The 15,313-nt window shown below is 41.0% G+C and overlaps 1 long non-coding RNA gene across 2 annotated transcripts in view; it reads right to left on the reverse strand.

The window, feature by feature from the left end:
- The window catches only part of LOC122464435, an 81,189-nt gene that overhangs the window by 9,748 nt on the left and 56,128 nt on the right, over window positions 1–15,313 (reverse strand). The gene's annotated exons all lie outside the window — the stretch shown is intronic.

A 15,313-nucleotide genomic window follows, 5' to 3' on the forward strand; every position in this document is an offset into this window, starting at 1 on the left:
AACCGGTAAGCTGTCTCACATTGTATAGTTTTGACTAATTTTTGTCACCCTTTTGCCTTTGCATTGCATCATGAAACAAATTGGGCAAACTAGAGAATGTGATACCTTTAGTTGGCTCAACAAATAGTCATACTAAAATGTTTTTGGCCCTCTCTCCAAATATCCCTTCTTCGGATATTGGCAACAAAGGACCTTTTTGGTTCACAAACTTGTCATGGATTATTTGTCAACTCAAGATCCATCTTGTCCCCTTCCCCTTTTTCTTGCGGGCAAACATTTTCTGCAAGTCATGAAATTAAGATATTCCAGCAGCCATCATTGTTTGGTTAAGAAATGACCAGCCTTGGAAGCTTAAGCAAAAGATAAATACCTAATGAATTTACAACTGTGTGCAGCAAATATTTATTCTGTTAAACCGCTCCACTGCTTACATCAATGCACTATCCAACAGGGCAGTTTCCAGAAGAAATAAAATATCAATGGTCAGCAAAACAAGCTTAAATCACTGCAAAGTGACTTAAGAACCTGTAACTATGTAGGTATATGAAAACCACCTCACACTCCTAAATCACTGAAGTATCTGGGCATATCACAACCATTAGTAAATGGACCATTTTACGGATGGGGAAATAAGACACAGAAAGGTTAAAGGTGGGATTTTTAAAAATGCCTAATGAGATTTGTGTAGCTAAATACTTAAATCACTTAGGTGCTTTTGAAAATATGAATTTGCCCATGGTTACACAGGAAGTCTGTGGAAGAGCAGGTTACCAAACACAGATCTCCTGAGTCCCAGTCCAGTGCCTTAATTAGAAAGCCATGTTTACTCCTAGAGAACATATGTGCATACAGTAATGCTGAATGATAGCACTGTAACAGATGGACTTTGGTCACAGATAAACTTCTGTTTCACCAGAAAGGTCAAATTTGCTACAATGACAAAATGGGATAGGAAGCAGGAAAGTGGAAGTAGGAGAGGAAAACTGTGGAAGTAATTAAATAGAGCCAAGACTACCACATATTTCAGCAGTATTACTACTGATGTGGTTTAAAGAATGTTGGCAAGGTTATTATCTACGATTTTACTTGCTGAGAGGAGAATGCTCTACTTATTTCTATTTTGTTTTTAAAATAAGAAACAAACAGGGTACCAGATAAATTGTAGGATGAATAAATGCTAAATATAGAATATATAGCTTCTTATAACCCATCTTTACATATTTACTGCAAAACACAGTCAGTACAATGATGATAAAATATAAATATGAGTTAACAAGTCGATAAATCTGCTCTCCATTTTTAGTTGAAAGACTTAATTCAATAAAATATTCCAAATACAAACTGATATTGAAAACTGATATTTTTAAAAAGAAAGCTAATTATGTACTGTCTCTGAGAAGATTATTGACAGATGGCTCAATTCTGCTCTCATATCTGTACATGTAAACATAAATAGGTAGAATAATCTGGGTACATTATTAGATGCTAACACAAGCCTTCGTGCTAAACTGCTTCTCTGCTACAATACTACAGTCACCCATAAAGTGTGATACAGTAGGTCAGACAAACACACACATCATCCACTCCTGTGTTTCAGGAAAAACAAGATGGGGTATAGTTTGGCCAAAGTGGAGAGGTTTTAGCTACATTCTAGTTATATATACACTTATGGCTTAATATGAGGAATCCATTTCAGGACTGCAATATATTTCAAGAGCTTATTGGAATAAATAACACATGGTAGCCTCCTCACACTCCTAGTCAAAAAGGGATTTTGCACAACTGTCATCTAAGTGAAAAATCCAAACAGAAGAGCCAGCACTAGTTAACAGTGCATGGATGTGAAACACTTGCTGGTGGATTTTGAATCAACATGCAACTTTCTCCTCTAGGAGAGATGCAATAGGCAAAATCCTGCTCACCTTTCTCATGCAGGTAGCCCAGCTGAGGACAGTGGGGCTTTTCACTTGAGCAAAGTGAACAGGATTTGACACAATATGGATATTGGCCCTGATTCTTGGCTACACCCAAAAAGAACACAGTGCAACTAGAGGAGAGGGGATGTGCAAAGGTGGCTTTAACACTCCACCAATCATGAGCCAATTGCATGCTGTGCCAGTCCCTGGGCATAAATTAAAACAGAAGAAAGGCTGCTCGGATCAAATTTATGTCAATTGCCAACAGCTTCCAGGGGCCAACATGGCAGCTGAGGATGGTTGATTTACAGAGAAGTCTTGGCTACACCCCTTGTAGCAGCAAGGAGAGGGGAGGCATAAGAGTTACTACACTGCCTGTATACCATTTGAGGATCCCTTTACACTGGTGTGAGCTTGCCTTGCATGATCAGCCATACTAGTTTTAAGGCTATTTTGCACCATGAACTGGTGCAAAGTGACTGTACTACAGTGCAGATGATAGCCCAATATTCTTATAAAATAATCCGGGCATAATTATTCGAAACACATTGCAAATATAAAATATCCTTTTTATGTAACAGCTTTTGTGAGAGAAAAGAATACAACAGAATAGAAAATGATTACGCAAAATAGGAGTGGGACTGCGACAGTTCGTGGCATGTTGCACACAGCATGCCTGGCAGTTTGAGAAAGGCATGTTACATTGCGTTTTTGATTGAGGAATGCCATAGTTAGGAGGCATGTCACAGCCAAAGAGCGAGATTGTCACCGTCTTTCACTTCACTGAGATGCATGCCTGGATATGGAAAGCATGGTAGGCGTGGATGGAAATCCCATTAACAATCAGATCTTTGTAGGAAGAGCTGCCAAACCAAAAAGGGCAGTATATGGTGATAGGTTCTGCCGCCTTCATAACACACAGAGATTTGCCAGCTTATTTACATTTTTTGACAAACAGCAGAATCTACCACACATAGACAAAGCTTAGACAGACCTTTTCTATCCCTTTTTATTTCAGTAGGCATATAGTGATATACTGTCAACCCAGTACACAGCAGCGGACATGCCAAATCCCATCATAGTTATGCTATAGTTCAGTAACCAGTCCATCACCTACGTTAATTTGTACTCAATGAAATGTAAACTAGCATGAAAAAAATAAACTGCAGAGTTTATTTAGCATGAGCAACTAGGAGGCAAAATAAGAGAGTTTTCCTGGTGAAATTTGATTAAATGAGCATATAATAACGAGAACATCAGAATCAATGTATACATCTAATCAATGAATCAGTTAATACATATGGGACTTCTACAGCATAACATTTTTATCCATTTAAGGCACAGCTTCCAGATTTGATACACTGAACAGCATAATCTCTGTAAGTAGGTGACTGTTATACATTTGTCATTGGGATTTGCCTGCATGACACGCACACTGAAATCCAAATCTCTATTCAAGAATGAAAATCCGAGCTGAGCTATCTACTTTTATACACTCTGGCACAGTCTGACTCCAAGTATGACTCCAAATAATCCAAGAATGAAAATCTGACCTTTTATAAGCTCCAGGCGTCTGCTCTGAAATTCCAGCAGACTGGCAACTCTTCTCTCGCAAGGTACAACTTTATGTCTCTTATTGACCTTGAACACTACAGTCTGACAAGAACATTCAAATAAGTGAGAACAGTTCAAATCAAATCACAGAAACATTCAACTAAGGCCAGAAAGACTAATAAAATATGGAGACAGAGCTGTCAAAACACACTGATGACATTATCCATGTGGAAATATAGGGAAAAAATCTTACTTTGCAGCATATCTACTGATACATCAGATTAGAAACTTTTGCCTTTGCCAACCACCTCAATAAGGGGATAGTAAATGAAAAGGGAGTACCTCAATAAAGGGAAGGTTGTACAAAGTGTATCACAACAAAATCCAAACGAGATACATGTGAGGTGAAGCAAACCCCAGCTTCTGCTCTAGCTAAAATATATATGGGGAGGCTGATGGTGGCTGGCTGTCACCATGCTCTCTAGAGAGAACAATATTATGGTTGGAAGGTAGTTGTGGTCCCCTAAAATCTCCTTCTAGGAGACACACTTCCTATACATTCTCCCTGGGAGACAAATGCTCCTCAATGAGTAACCTTTAAGAGATTCACACTCCATACATGCTCCCTATTTATGGGACACCCCTTTCCCATGAAATGCCTGACACCCCACACATGCACATGAGATATTTTCCCTTAACCGATATCCACAAATGTCTGTCTCCAGATTCAGCTGGAGACCAGTGCGTCTCTAATCACTTCTTCACCATGTCCTTTAGAGGATACTCATTCCCCCTCTAACTTTCTGTGCGGGCTGCACATGGCTCTGTCCTTGGTCATGTTTTCTTCCCCCTCTACACTTTATCTCTGGGTAATCTCATCCGCAAACACAAATTCAACTCTATGCTGACAACTCGCATCTCTCTCTCTCTCACTCTCCTCCAGACGTGTCTCTTTCTGTCCAGGCTAAATCTCTGCTTATCTCTGACACATTCCCATGGATGACCTATGGATGTCTCAAGCTCAACATGGTTAATTCAGAGTTCTTAATCTTCACCCCTTTCCCCCCCTCCCCCACCTCTTAAAGCATCCTCCCAGCCTCCTTTCTTGATTACTGTGGACAAAATCTCCAATCCTGCTGCTCACCCAGCCCCATAATCTGGGCATCATCTTTACTTCATACTTTTCTCAAAATCCTCACATTCAGGCTATGTCTAAATGTAATCTTGCTCCTCTGATATCCATTCATAATGCTGTTGCAAAGATCATTCTCCTAGTTTCTCCAGAGTTTACATTTGTGTAAATACACTGATGTCAAAGGAATTACTACCAATTTATTCCAATGTAACTGAGAGCAGGATTAGGTTGTGGATTTTAGGGCATATCTGCATTATATATGTAGCCATGTCTAATTTAACTGTCTTATTACATGCCAGAGGAATAACAATTAACGTGGTTTGACTAGTCGAGCACAGCCATTTTTGCTGTCTGTTCTCTCCCTCATCTCTATCCTCCTAGGTTTTTTTTCTTCTATCCACATTTCTTCTATCCACTTTTCCTTTCTGCACATTTTATCCTCTTGTTCTGTGAAGGACACCATTTTGTCATCCTTCCAGCCCCTCCTTTTATATCGATTATCCTGGAAAAACTCCTTCCATCTTGAGTTTTTCTTTCCCTAAAGATTATTTAGCGCATCATACACACAAACACACAAAGGACTGGGGCTTGGCACTTGCTCCTGGCTACCAGCTGCGAATGCAGGTTTGTCTTAGATACCTACCAGCCTATCAGTGCATTTCTCTTTCTGTGAAGGTTGCAGAATTTTGGGTGGAGCAAGATAACAATATGCAACACATGTTCAACGGAAGTTTGCAACACACCAAAAACAGGGCAGCCCTACTAATTTGTCTGAGAAGGGGAAAAGTCTATCAACATTGTCTTTGACCTTTATCTAACCTCAAATGTGACCCTGTGATATCAGACACAAGAGGCAGACACCTACATTCAATCATTTTCATACATGTTTATTTCCCTGTCACCTCTCTGGGCAGCAAGTTTCAGCGGACACCTGTCATTCAAACACAGTCTGTCACTGTAAATATTGCAATTTCAATGGGACTACCCACATGCTTAAAGTGAAGGGTGTGAAGTACTTTGGGGAGTGGACCAAAATACTCAGAACCTTACAGGATTGAGCCCAGAAGGCATAAGGATACTGATTAACTTTTTGACGCTTTAGTGATTTTAAATTTGTTGGATTTGGATGCCATCATAGTTGTTCCAGACAACGGGAAGTGAGTATTTTCTGAGTGCATCACCACACTTCCTAATTGCAGGTTGCAATAAGAACAAACAGTATGGATGGTCTTGATGTGCTGAATCAATGTGGAGCTAGGAAATTTGTGCTAGACACTATAGCTGGGGGCAGGGACTGGTGTTACTCTTTGTGCTGCATTTGTACAGAGTTACAGGAATAGGAAAATTAGAATAAGCAGCAGCATGCCAAGGAATGACATCAACACACTCCCTCTGTTATTAGCTGATGCTTCTACTTGTGCAATGGCAACAGTGACAGGACTTAGAGTTTGGATGTGGTAGTGCAATATTAATGAGCAATGAATATGTCAGACTAGGTACTTACGTTGTTGTCCTGTGAGTGCCTCTATCGATAGTCCCAAGAGCTATCACGAACCCCAAACTTCAGCACTCCACACCCCAGTTCCTATACCTCCCCACTCACAGCCATAATAAACATCATGATATCTGTTATGGCTGTGGACACCTTTTCTTCCTCCCAGTCGTCATCATCATCCCCCTTATCAGAGGAGAAGGGGAACAAAACCCTTGACAGTGTAAAGAGTGTCAGAGGTAAATCTGGTGCAGAGAATCCTGCTCAGTTCTTCATAAAAGGGGCAAATGGTCCCTGGCTGAACTCTTGGCTGTGGTCTTTCACGCAGTGATACTGAACTTGAATTATGTTGATTTTTATGAGGCATTGGTTGATGCTTTAGTTAAAGTCACTTTTGGTGACAGAAATCTGCTGCTGATTTCACTTTGTGGAGCTCAGATCTGCTTGTTACTCTCCTTGATCTGGAAAGCAAGCAATACTATCGTGATACTATCAGACTTGGTGCACACTGATGGCTTAGACATTTTTAGACAGGTGGTTCCAGATAGTTGCTAGCACAACAGTTTATCTACCAGCAAAAATGGATGCTCAGGTGCTCCCTGTGCCTTGCTATGGCTGTCAGAAACAAGTTGTTGGCATTTTGAATCAACACACCACTTCCTTGTTACATAGGCAGTATTATGCTGTGGGATAGTTGGGAGGAGTTAGAGTTTTAGAAGGACCTGAATACAGATTACTTTGTACAGCTGATGACACAATACACTTTCTGATGACCTGCCAGAGAGATCTGGGAAGCAGGAGGACTGGCTCACACAGTTACGTGAACATGGCTAGACACTGCTTTCTACACAGTAAAATACCCATTCTAGACTGCTTCTGACAATCATGCCCTGCTCTACAGTAAGATCAGCTACACTGTTATGGATGGGAATTTTGAGGACATGAGTTATGCATTGAGTTGACCATTTTAAAACTAGTTAGAAACTGAATAAAATGTAATCTAGACAAGACCTTACTGATTCTTGTTTCACTACTTTAAAAATGTGCTAAATTGGAATGGAGAAATTAAAAAAAAACACATACAAATAAATTAAGAATCCTGAAGGAGGAAAAACCTGTAAAAAATCTTAAAGCAATCAAAGCTAATACCTTTAGACTACTGCAGAATATATTACTCACACTTCAGCAACACCCCATGCAGATGTCAATGATTTCCCCCAGTACATCATAATTATACAGAAAGGAACAAGCTAGTGATTTGGGCATGAACAGAAAACCAGCACCCCTCACTTCTAATCCCAGTGGTCATTACACAAAGTAAAAACTATTTCCCCATGCTATTTTTCCCCTACTGTTACTCACACCTTCTTGTCAACTGTTTGAAATGGGCCATTCTGATTATCACTACTACAGTTTTTTTTCTCCTGATGATAATAACTCATCTTAATTGATTAGTCTCGTTATAGTTGTTCATGAACATTTGTTCATGTTCTCTGTGTATATATATCTTCGTACTGTATTTTCCACTGCATGTATCCGATGAAGTGGATTTTAGCCCACGAAAGCTTATGCCCAAATAAATTTGTTAGTCTCTAAGGTGCCACAAGTACTCCTAGTTCCAACACTGACATCCTCTGAGGATTTGGGCAAATCACTCAATCTCTTTTGTGCCTCAGATCCTCTACCTGTAGAAGGAAGATAATAATTTTTTACCTATTTCACAGGACCATTGTGAATTAATTAGATAACAGCTGTAAAACTGCTTTACACATGACAGGAGATGCATAAGTGCTAAGAATCAATTATTTAGTACTGGAACACCCATATGGCAGGACTTAAAGTTGATCAACTATAAAAATCTACAAGGTTCAGTAACTCTCAAATAGCTTATTGTTTTCTTGTGGTGCAATGGTCTACAGATCATGTGCTGGGTTGTAGATAAAGGTAGCTATTTCATTACATTGGCAGGAACCTGAAATATATACTGGTACTTCTGTGTTGACAAGTCTCAGTCTTTGATTTTGCATAACCATCTTCACTAATAATTTTTCATCTGTGCACTTCTAACTGGCCATTTTCTAAACCCTCAATTTCATATGCAATAGGCTTTAGCTGCATGACTTTTTTATATAGCTACTTAGCAGAAAGTACAGCAAAGTATTCCATGACATTAGGCATAGAAGGCATTCTTTCTGATCTTACACCACTGTACCTTTTACTACAGCTGCCATGAAATCAGTGTTTCAATTATAGATCTTACACACATTGTTGGGCAACAAGTCAGCAACTTTCCTTTGTTTTTTCCAGGGCCAGTAGCATTTGTTTAGCTATAAATTTAGAGATGCTGTAGATGCATATAGCCATGTTGAGCTCCGCTGAGACTGAGGAAAATATTTGCTTTCTTGATACTCTCTCATTGGAGAGACAGGAAACTTTACAGAATAAAAGCTTATAACGTTTGGGATTTACATGTGGAAGCCAGGACCATTAAAAAGAAAACAACACTTGGGCTATGAAAGAAGAGAGGTACATGGTACTTTAATATCTTTCCTTGTCTACAAATTACACATGGGCATTAACTTCAGTCTTATGACGCTAGCCAAAAAAATGCTATCTGAATGGAGAAGAGGGATATTTAGGAATAAAATGGTGGTTAAGTAACATGTGTCCCTTCTCCCTTTGACATTTAATGTTAGGCTGAACAAAGCACTAGTAGAAATACAATAGGGAATAGTCCTGCATTGGCAGAGAGATGAACTAGATGATTTTTCCATCTCTAGCTTCTATCACTTTATACTATGATTCTATAAGAACAGCACCCAGGACCCCAGCTGGACCATCCTTCAGGCTCTAGCAACATAAATTTGCACACCCAAAAGCCACTTGGGCACCTGCAGACAAGTGTGTGAGGAAAATATAGTTCTTTCTGCATGCAAATGGATATAAGACTTGTGTTCAAACAAAACATTAAATCTGAGGATCTTAGATATCAAGTGTAAAATTAGATACAACCCCTACAAACAAATGTTGCATTACAGTTGAGCTTTTCTGGCAGCAAGGGAAGCTGAGGCCACTTTTAGTCTGGCCCCATGGTGGCTTATGGTGGCTAGGAGAAGCTGCCGATCCACAGTTCTGCTTAATGCAAATGCTTGCAGATGGGATGTGGGCAGGTGCGACAGGGCTGCTTAATGTATGAGTCTCACACCAGATGCACAATACTTGCCAGTCCTGCAGACAATATCACAACTGCTGGTGAGTATTCTTCTCTGCAGCTTTGGGCATCTGAACAACTTTTGTGTATATCTCTGCCTCAAAGCTCCATCTTTCAAATATGAAGGCTACTTACCTGTGACCAGAGTCCTTCCAGATGACTCTGCATAATCACACTTATGGGTAATGCACCGACCAGTGCTGACTAACAAAGGAACTTTCTCCAAGCAGTGCCCATTGGGGAGCGCACACCAGCCCCTCAGTATTCATAAATGCTCTGATGGCAAGGTAATATAAGGGGGTGCTGTGCCTTCTGCTGCCTCAGTTCCTTTCAAAGCTGACCCAAAGAAAACTAAGATAGGACTCTGAGAAAGAGGGGAGAGCGGGTGGGTGTGAATATGCAGTGCCACCTTGAAGAACTCCAGCTATAAGTAAGTAACCTTCATTTTGTCTTCAAGTGGCTTTACATATTCCAATATACGGCCAGTTTGGCAAGCAGTTCTGAAAAACTCAGGAGTTGGGAACAGGCTCCTAATCAAACAGTGACTTAAACACAACTCTACCAAACCTAGCATCCCCTCTAGAAGCCAAATCCAAAGCATATGTTTAGTAAACATAAAGTGACTTCCAAGCAGCCTTTCAGATTTTCCCAGTAGGAATATGTTTAAGACAAGTCAAAGACACTGACACTGCCCTAAAGGAATGAGATCTTAAGCCAGAAGGTACAGGAACTGCTGCTAATTTATAACATTCAAGGATACATTGTTTTACCCATCTGTAAATAACATGAGCAGGTACATTATACCCCATATGATTCTTAGTCTAACAAACAAATAACCTTGGAGACTTCCTAAAATCTTTAGTTCGATTTGAATAATATGCTAAAACCCTTCTAGCAAATAAAGTATGGAAAGCAGATTCCCCTTTATTAGCATGTGACTTTGGAAAGAACACTGGTAAAGTTATTGTTTGGCTGATGTGAAACACAGACACTATTTTGAGTAAAAACCTGGGATTAGGTCTGAGAACCCCCTTATTTTTTGAAAAAAATAGCAAAAGGCAGGTCTTGCATAAATGCATACAAATCACTCAGTCTTCTGGCTATCTGATGACTACAATAATCAAAGTCTTAATAGATTATTAAAATAAAGTATGCTATGCCAATGATTCAAAAGGTGGCTTCATAAACATAGATAAAACCAAATTAAGATCACTCACTGGAACTGGATCTCTTAAGCAGGGGAGAATGTATGTTAGATCAGTAGTTCTCAACCAGGGGTCCAGGGCCCGCTAGGGGGCCACAAGCAGGTTTCAGGCGGTCCAGCAAGCAGGGCCAGAATTATACTCACTGGGGCCCAGGGCAGAAAGCCAAAGCCCCACCCCCTGGGGTTGAAGCCAAAGCCTGAGCAATGTAGCTTTGTGGGGGCCCCTGTTACATGGGGCCCCAGGCAACTGCTTGCTATCCTCAGTGCTGGCCCTGGCTCTTGTGTGCAGAAAAGCAGTTGTTGTGGCACAGGGGGGCTGTGGATTTTTTATTGCATGTGTGGGGGGGATGACGGTGCCCCCCAAAAGACTTTATGGAAATATACTTATGAATGTATATATGACATAACTAGAATGTGTTTTATGCTATATATGCCATGTAACATATCTCTGTAAAGGTTATGATCTACTGAATCTATTAATCCTATTTGTATGCATGTATCATTTTTGTATTCAAAGTTACGAATATTGGCTGCATACTTGTTAGATTCTGAGTAGGTTTTAGTGAAGCAGTTGGTCAGCTTCCTGAGAAAAGACTATTCTCAGTAAGTGCCCAATCAAGAAGCCCTTAAGCCAACAATGAACTTGGAGATGCCAATCCACATCTGGGCTTTCCCAGGAATGTGGTTTGGCTGGTAAGGAGCTCAGTCATGCGTGGACATGTGACTTGTCCAGATGACTCCAAAACTCCATTTTGTAGCTCGACTTTGCATAGGAGAGAGGAGAGGGTCTCCACCCACAAGATAAAGTCTATTTAAACCCCTGGGAGACCCCCTCCATTTTGTCTTCAGCTGGCTAAAGAGAGAGCGTCTCACCCCCTAAAGATACCTGAAAGAAACTGGAACAAAGGACAGTAACTACAGGGGGTGTGAGTGATTGCTGGACCCAGACTGGAAGGAGACTAGTCTGTAAAAGAGAATCATAGAATCATAGAATATCAGAGTTGGAAGGGACCTCAGGAGGTCATCTAGTCCAACCCCCTGCTCAAAGCAGGACCAATCCCCAATTAAATCATCCCAGCCAGGGCTTTGTCAAGCCTGACCTTAAAGACTTCTAAGGAAGGAGATTCTACCACTTACTGTAGAACTTATTGTAACTGGTGAGGTTTTACCTGTATTCAGTTTGATTAGATATAGACTTGCATGTTTTATTTTATTTTGCTTGGTAATTCACTTTGTTCTGTCTGTTACTTCCTGGAACCACTTAAATCCTACCTTCTGTATTTAATAAAATCTCTTTTTACTTATTAATTAACCCAGAATATGTATTAATAACTGGGTTGGGGGGGGGGGGCGTAAACAGCTGTGCATATCTTTCTATCAGTGTTATAGAGGGTGAACAATTTATGAGTTTATAAAACTTCTACAAGGTAAAATAGATTTATTTAGGGTTTGGACCCCAATGGGAGTTGGGCATTTGAGTGTTAAAGGCAGGAACACTTCTTAAATTGCTTTCAGTTAAGCCTACAACTGTTAGGTGATGTGGTTCAGACCTGGGTCTGGGTTTGCAGCAGGCTGGCGGGTCTGGCTCAAACCAGGCAGGGCACTGAAGTCCTAAGCTGCAAGGGCAGGAAAGCAGGAGCAGAAGTAGTCTTGGCACATCAGGTGGCAGCTCCCATGAGATTTCTGTGATCCAACCCATCACGGGGGAGGGGGGAAGGGGTGGCGGGAGAGCTTGAGAACGAAAAAGGTTAAGAACCCCTGTGTTAGATAGTGCATGGAGTGAACAGGTGAGCATGTATGGTGATCACTTGGAGGCCAATTAGTTCCCCAGAGAAAGCTGATTGAGGTAATTAGATAATCAGGCTGTTGGGTTTGGTGGAATAAAGAGCCAATTAGCTATCAACCTAAATCTGATATGGGGGTACAGGAAGGAAGTTGTCATGGGAGAGAGACTGACAGAAAAAAAGAAACAGAGCTAGTTGAATCCGGTCACACAGGGAAGGGAGATCTGTGTTCCCCTCAGGTCCTGATGAGAGGGCCAAAAGCACAGAAGATATTATAAATAGACTTGCATGGGGACTGCAGTGATATTGGTGGAGGGAACTCAAAATAAATGACATTGTGAATGCACAACGAGCAGAATCTGTGCAGTTTCTGCAGGAAAAAAAAACAGGAGCAAAGGTGCACCCCCATTACACCCTTCAGAAAGCTTCTAACCATGAGATGCACAAATAATGATCTGCCATCAGTCAAAACGAAATAAGCTGAGAGGGTTGTCAGAGAGGAATTATATAACCCCTCAGACTTTAGATACATCAAATATTCCAAAACACAAGGAATAGAAGCTGTATCTTGTGACTCAGATTTTCCCAGAATCCAAAGATGTAGTCATTGTTAACATTTCCTTGTAATGTTTTCTAGAGGTAAGCCGTACATTCTGAACCAACAAAGAACAGAACTATTCAATGTTAGTCCGAGTCCGATAGCCCAGACTGTCAGATGAAGAGAGTGGGGATCTGGATGAAGAATTCTGACATGTTGCTAAGGCAACAGGTCCAGAGACAAGGGAAGCAGTTTGTACATCCCCTCTTACAGCTGAAGCAGGTCCATATACCATTGCTTTCTCACCAGGCTGGTGCAACCAGAATCAGCCTCACCTTGTCCTGTCTTATCTTCCTCACCACCTTCGAATTAATGGTAAAGGAGGGAAAGTATATAGAAGGCCCTCTCACTAATGCATTAGATCAGTGGTTCTCAAAGCCAATCCGCCACTTGTTCAGGGAAAGCCCCTGGCGTGCTGGACCGGTTTGTTTACCTGCTGTGTCCTCAGGTTCGGCCGATCACGGCTCCCACTGGCCACAGTTCACCGCTCCAGGCCAATGGGGGCTGCTGGAAGTGGCGCAGGCCAAAGGACATGCTGGCCGCCCTTCCCGCAGCCCCCATTGGCCTGGAGCAGCAAACTGCGGCCAGCGGGAGCCGCGATCAGCCGAAGCCTGCGGCTGCGACAGGTAAACAAACCTGTCCGGCGTGCCAGGGGCTTTCCCTGAACAAGCGGCGGACTGGCTTTGAGAACGACTCCATTAGATAGTGTCCAAGATGGACTGACTTTCCTAATCTTGAACTGTCAGAGACCCCAAGTGAGTTCCCCATCTACTGTCTGATGAATCTGAGGTTATCGTGACCAACTCCAAGGGAGGACAGACCAGAACTTTCTTTAGGTGATATCTACATAATATTTTCTGTCCTATTGCCTATCTCTTTCTTAATTATTCCCAGCATTCTGTTCACTTTTTTGACTGTCGCTGCATAGTGAGTGGATGTTTTCAGAGAACAATCCACAATGACTCCAAGATCTCTTTCTTGAGTGGTAACAGCTCATTTAGACCCCATCTTTGTATATGTATAGTTGGGATTATGCTTTCCAATGTGCATTACTTTGCATTTATCAATATTTAATTTCATCTGCCATTTTGTTGTCCAATCACACAGTTTTGAGAAATCCTTTTGTAGCTCTTCGCAGTCTGCCTGGGTCTTAACTATCTTAGTTATTTTGTATCATCTGCAAAATTTGCCACCTCACTGTTTACCCTTTTTTCCAGATCATTTTATGAATATATTGAATAGTACTGGGCCCAGTACAGTCCCCTGGGGGACACCACTATTTACCTATCTCCATTCTGAAAACTGACCATTTATACCTACCCTTTGTTTCCTATCTTTTAACCAGTTACCAATCCATGAGAGCACCTTCCCTCTTACCCTGTGGCAGCTTACTCTGCATAAGGCCCTTTGGTGATGGACCTTGTTTAAGGCTTTCTGAAAATCTAAGTACACTATATCCACTGGATCCCCTTGGTCCACATACTTGCTGACCCCCTCAAAGAATTCTAGTAGATTGGTAAGGCATGATTTCCCTTTACTAAAACCATGTTGACTCTTCCCCAACAAATTATGTTCATCTATGTGTCTGACAATATAGTTCTTTATTATAGTTTCACCCAGTATGTCCAGTACTGAAGTCAGGCTTAAGGGCCTGTAATTGCCGGGATCACCTCTGGAGCCCTTTTTAAAAATTGGCATCACATTAGCTATCCTCCAGTCATCTGGTACAGAAGCTGATTTAAATGATAGGTTACAGACGACAGTTAGTAGTTCTGCCATTCCACATTTGAGTTCCTTCAGAACTCTTGGGTGAATACCATCTGGTCCTGGTGACTTATTGCTGTTTAATTTATCAATTTGTTCCAAAACCTCTTCTAATGATACCTCAGTCTGGGACAGTTCCTCAGATCTGTCATCTAAAAAGAATGGCTCAGGTTTGGGAATCTCCCTCACATCCTCAGCCATGAAGACCGATGCAAAGAATTCATTTGGTTTCTCTGCAACGGCCTTAAGTGCTCCTTTAACACCTCAATCATCCACTGGCTCCACTGGTTGTTTAGCAGGCTTTCTGCTTCTGATGTACTTAAAAAAAAATTGCTACCACTTTTTGAGTCTTTGGCTAACTGTTCCTCAAATTCTTTTTTTGGCCTTCCTAATTGTATTTTTATACTTCATTTGCCAGTGTTTATACTCCTTTCTATTTTCCTCACTAGGATTTAACTTCCACTTTTTAAAGGATGCCTTTTTGCCTCTCACTGCTTCTTTTACTTTGTTGTTTAGCCACGGTGGCTCTTTTTTGGTTTTCTTACTATTTTTTTTAATTTGGGGTGTACATTTTAAGTTGAGTCTCTAAAAATTTCCACACAACTTGCAGAGATTTAACTTTTGGCACTGTACCCTTCAATTTCTGTTTAACTAA

This window comes from Chelonia mydas, chromosome 2 (genome assembly GCF_015237465.2).
Source record: "Chelonia mydas isolate rCheMyd1 chromosome 2, rCheMyd1.pri.v2, whole genome shotgun sequence".
Classification (NCBI taxonomy): Eukaryota; Metazoa; Chordata; order Testudines; family Cheloniidae; genus Chelonia; species Chelonia mydas.